Source organism: Lactuca virosa, chromosome 1, assembly GCF_052849685.1.
Source record: "Lactuca virosa cultivar CGN04683 chromosome 1, Lactuca_virosa_CGN04683_v6, whole genome shotgun sequence".
In the NCBI taxonomy this organism is placed as follows: Eukaryota; Viridiplantae; Streptophyta; class Magnoliopsida; order Asterales; family Asteraceae; genus Lactuca; species Lactuca virosa.
Genome location: NC_136426.1, coordinates 285,900,568 through 285,906,763, shown reverse-complemented (window position 1 = coordinate 285,906,763; position 6,196 = coordinate 285,900,568).

Sequence of the window (6,196 nt, the reverse complement as noted above, 5' to 3'; positions counted from 1 at the left end):
AAACCCACACCTAAACTGCATGCAACAGTTAGACCGATAGGTCTGGGGTGACAAATGTCATAACATTTCCGACGCCTGAAGAACGTCGTTTTAGGCAACCTTGGTCATAGTATGGTTATAATAAACTCACATAAAGTATTAATAAACATTGGAATTTACGGGAACTTCATTAAAATTTAACGAGTTTATGTCGATTTAAACTTGCATTGTTTTACTATAAATATGACAAATTACTTGTACATTTCGGGCTTTGGGTTTTAAGACTACATTTACACATTAAGGAAAATATTGGATTTTCTAACACAAATACTACTTTTACAAACGAAAGGCTTTTAATAATACCAAACAAAAGCTTATGAACTCACCAACCTTTGTGTTGACACTTTTTCAAACAACTTGTATTCTCAGGAAATCATTAAACAGGTAATCAAGTGCTTTTGAGGATGGGACGCTAAGGCGTCTACTATTTCATGTTTTGTCAACATATTGTAATTGATTCGTAAACATGTAATTCATACAATGATGTAACTTTTTCAATTATATATATGTTGGTTGTGTTTGCTTGAATTACTATTACAATTGTTGTTATGATACTATACATGAAGTCCTCCACCCCCGGACATTTCCGCCATCCTTGGTTTGGGGGTGTGACAGATTGGTATCAGAGCACAGTTTATAGTTAATTAAGTATATCAAACCACATAAGATATACAAACTATAAACACAATTGGGACTAATAGTCTCTGATTTGTGCATTTTTCAAATAAATATACTTTTAGAAAATAAATGATTTTTTTTTATTAAAAGTATAAATACATGCATACATGCTCATATAGTGTCATAACTAGAAGAACATAAAATAAAAGAAGAGGAGTTGTACATTATGGGTATGCCTTGGTATATGTAAATCAAGTCTGGGAAGGATATAGCCTGATCAACTATATCTGTCCGAGGAGTGACTTGCATATACTGGGGGATAGTCATAATGGGCAACAAATCTATCAACCTAACTACACCCTACAGAGAATACTTTAAGAATCGAATCTAAACAGCTAAAAATACTATAGGAGTATTTGGTGATATTATAACCAACTTATGTGAAAACTAAAGACCTCTATTAGTAGGCCTATGATAACTGAGTGCATACGCCAAGGTTATACATAATTAAAGATATTATAGACTCAGAATCTATGACTATTGCTCTACTTCCTGTTCCTTGTTTGGTTGTGGACTTAGAGTAGAGTCATTTATTCGAAAGTCTATTCTATCTCAAATTATGTATAACTGATATGCACTACGTGATTATAGACGTAACTAATAAGGATCACCCCTATAAGTAATTATAGGATTAGGCGTCTATTAATTATCTCTTCTACCCCTATTCTCGCACGAGCAACATGATGTGTAAATTTTAACGCCCGTACAAAACCTACTTCTACCCACTACCATAACTCCGTCTCTAAGACGTTAACAGAAACACCAAGAATAGTTCACTAAAGTGAGAAATTATACATGTGTATATAAATGGTAAGGATATTTACTAAAAGGTTTATCAATGAAATAGGCATGCATTTTATTTCATCGAATCTCACTACTTGGTATTACAAACAATTTACAACTGGTAACTCTAAGATTCTTTAGGTGTACCTCGAAGTTATGTGTAATTAAGGAATGATTGACCTAGAAATGGTGAGTCCGCCTTAGGACCTGTTCCTTGTTTGGTTGTGGACTTAGGGTAGACTCATTAGGATCAACCGTCTAATAAAATTTTAATTACACATAACTGGGGGCATGTCAAGTGAATCTTAGGGGTGGATCAGACATGGAACAAATCACAAGATTATAATCAAGTTATTCCTACTAAATTCATAAGTCTATTTATATAGACCTCTGGTATAGAGTCGTCGGCGTAGTCGTGTCGGCAATCTAGAATATGGCTAAATACATAATACAAACTATAATACCCAAATTATACAAAATTTTCTGCATTAAAAATCAATAGACAAATACATAAAATAAAACTAAAAAGGGTATCAAACTATCAAGAGAAAAACACATACAATGTAGATTAAAATCCACTAATGATAACAAAATGGCTAAGGATTGTTAAGTCCTCTCTTCTTATAAATAGCTTTGAAGCAAGCTTTCCTAAGCTTCTTTGTTCTTTCTATCAATTCCATACCTGGCAATTTCTCCATCATCTTCTTGTGCCCTTCTAACGTCTCTATCTCCTCCTTTAATCCCAACTCCTAAATTTTTTTTTTAAAGGTAGATACAATATATTTTTCATGTGAGTTCACAAAATTTACAATGAGTTAAGTTTATATAAATATAAATCAGGAGATCGTAGTAAATCAATTGATTTGATGTGGCATATGCCTAGGACCTATGTTTAGTTATAAAGAAGCTAACGATTAAAATTTTAGAAAATACCAAAACTACTTTGGTTACCAAGTGCATGAGTAATGTATAGAAGGTTATTATCATAATTTACCTTGGCATTTTCAATGAGGGATTGAAGGCTCTTAAGTTTTCTATGAGGCCATCTGTTTATGTTTAGCTCTCTGCATCTTTTCTTCAACACTGTTAAACTTATCCCTAGTTCCTTTGCTGCCATGATTATCGGCATCTCAAAGTACTTCTCTATCTCTTCAAACTCCAATGGTCTCAATCTCTTTGCCACCTTCCGGCCACCGTGATCAGTGGTGACAGCACTAGCACTACATGTAGCCTCACCACCGGATTTACAGTCTTCACTGAAACTAACCAATGGTAAATTACCATCCTCCCAACAATCCCATAAGCTTATATCTTCAAGGGGATCAAGATCGTGAAACTCATTTCTAGAAATGATGTTTTGATCTTTGTTAAGTACTGTGGAAACATTCTGATCGAGCCCTTCATGCAATTTTTCCGACAACTCGTAATCATGATGGTTGAGCATGTCACCACTGCAAAAATCCAAAAAAACTCAAGATAATCAAATCCAACACGATGAAAGACTCTTTTTGATCACTACAAATCCAAACCATGTTTTGATCAATGTCGACAAAATCACTTTTCTGTGCGTAAGATGGTGTAATGAGTGACGTTTATATATACCTGAAAAGATCTTGATGATCAAAGTACTGAAACCAATCGAGGTCATCTATGGGGTTTTGATGATCTGCAGGTGGATCCATTTGTGAGGGAGAAGTTAAATGTCGCGGTAAGAATGTGATGATTTATATAAGTAAAGTGGGAGAAGTAATTAATAAGCAAATTGTTGGGAATGCAACAAAACAAGTTAAGCACTTCTGAAAAATTTATAAATGATTTCGGTAACACTCGCGGAATATAAACTAGTGAAAATTACAAATGAAATGGAATATATATAGTCTATGATGTTATGGTTATTGTGTATCTAACAAATGAAGAGAAAATGAATATATATATATTCTTTGAGCCGTAACCTTCTTCTTCAATTCACACACATATACGGATATGTTGCTGCAAATTATGACTTGTGTGCCTCATGCATTTAATGCATCACATGCCTACTGCATATTCTTGACTTTGAAGCTACGTTCCAGTTTCCAATTTCCCCAGTAGCACAGTTTTCATTAGAAAGTACTCCAAGTCTTCACACATGAACCAGTTAGAAAGTACTCCAAGTCTTCACACATGAACCAGTTAGAAAGTACTCCAAGTCTTCACACATGCAAATTATGACTTGTGTGTCGCTATAGGTATGTCGTTGACTCTTGTTAAAAACCTATAGCGACAACAAGTCATCGTAATAGATTAAACATGTGGTGACGACAAGTCGTCGCTATAGGTAACTAATAAAACTTTATTTTTTTTTACCCCGAAAATATGATTGACAAAATCTATCCGACGAGACCCTCGTAATACCACTCGACGAAATCGAAGTTAACAAAAATCTCCACTTCGTGGAGGAACCAGTCAAAATCATGGATCGGGAAATCAAACGAACGAAACAAAGTCGTATTCCCATCGTGAAGGTCCGTTGGAACGCTAAACGGGGGCCTGAGTTCACCTGGGAACGCGAAGATCAAATGAAACAAAAATACCCACATCTTTTCCCAAACTCTTGATGTCCCAGTCAAATGCAAATTTCGGGACAAAATTCCTTCTAACGGGGGGATGATGTGACAACCGTCAAAATTGAGTCAAGTCAAAGTCAAACAAAGTCAACAAGTCAAAACCAATCGACTCAATTAACCCTTGTATATTAGGGTTTACACTATGTAATTACTGTACAATGCAATATCTTAATGAGAGAAACATCATTTGGAAAGTTCGTGTGTTGAATTTCCTAAGTAAACATTGAACCAAAACGATAAAACATTATTGCACACTCATCGGGAGTGTGTACGACACTAAAACACGGTTTAACGGGGTTTATGGACCTTGCGTTGCGAAGCCGGACACTCAAAAAGATCACAAACGAAACCTCTCTCAATCTCTTTCACTCAATCTCTCTCTATTAAAATCTCTCCCAAATCTCTCCCGAATCTCTCTCAAAAGTTACTTTAACTTTTTGTAATCATTTGGGTCATCTCGACCCTTAACCGGGTCAAAAACCACTTGAAACGGGGTAAAAACGGGTAAAATAACCTTAAGGAACCAAAACCCTCCTATTAGAAGCGAAAACTCTCATGAGAAGCCTCTCAGGACCGAAGCCTCTCAGGACCGAAGCCTCTCATGAGAAGCCTCTCAGGACCGAAGCCTCTCATTAGAAGCCTCTCAGGACCGAAGCCTCTCATGAGAAGCCTCTCAGGACCGAAGCCTCTCATTAGAAGCCTCTCAGGACAGAAGCCTCACATGAGAAGCCTCTCAGACAGCCCATGCGAGAGGTCTCGCAGACGGCCCCTTTTTACCGGTTTTTCGACTACGACTTCGTTTTAACTCCGTTTTTCATTATTTTAACGTGGGATTTTCACCCAAAACTTTATTTTATAAACTAAGTCCCCAAAATATATAAATCTCCAGGGTTTTTATAAAAATATATTAAAAGAATTAGTGGTTGAACTAATTATTGAGGGAATATTTGCTTTTCCTTAATTTATGGCAAAAGCAAACCACCACCACCTCACTCTATGATTAGCCACTCTTTCCCACTACCCCTTGTCTCCTTAGTGGACCTTTACACCCAATCTCCAGCTCTTCCCACGTTCTAAGAGCTGGAGGATTGATCCTCTCTCCTCATTCTCCATAAAGTTCTTTCATTCTACACTTAGCAACCAAGAACACTCTCCAAAATTCTCTCATCTTTCTCTCAACTTCAAGAACTTCAAGGCTTTCTCCAGGGATTTCTTTCTTCAATTAGTAAGTATCTTCATCATTCACATAATTATTAAACTCCATTCTACTCAAATCATTGATATCTTACACAAGTTCCATCTTATTCGGTGTTAGATTCTCGAATCATCAAGACATCTTCTTAGTGTTCTTGGGTTGAACACTTCCTCTCTCTCACTTTCATCTACTGAAACCACATAAGGTGAGTTCATACCCCTACATTTACATGTTTTTCTTAAGTTTTAAGGGGGGAATACAAGTAAAATCATCAAGAACACAATTAAACTTTTTCTATCAGATTACATCAGAAAAGATGAACTTCGATCACGGACTGTTTTGGTCAACTTAAATATTTTAGTTTTCAAAACTGTTCCATGTGCAAGTATTTCAAACTCTTAGCTTTAAAATGGCTACTTGCACATCTCCATATGATTTTTCTACAATTTATGGTGATTTTTACAAAACTGCCTATCATTTCAGAGGCAAACCCGGACCAGTCTGTGATTATGAACATTTTCACCTCTGTTAGAGATCACTAAAAATCATGATAAAATTTACGAACAAACTAGACTCATATTCCAAACTCTCAGAATTTGCGGATTTGGATTTCGAGCTTTGATGATTTTTCTATAAATTTTCTAAGAACAGTAACAGAAACTGTATTCAACAAAAAGCTGCTGTCAATTTCATTTCACCTTGTAACATGTTGAGCAAGGTGTATATCTTTTTGTGATTATATGTTATTGCAATATATGACATTTTATCTTAATATTTAGACACACATCAGTTTACAAATGGATTTGGACATATAAAATATAAAGAATAACAAGTTATTATAATCAAAGTACAACCGATACATTCAAACATTTAATAAACTATTTTGAATATAGTT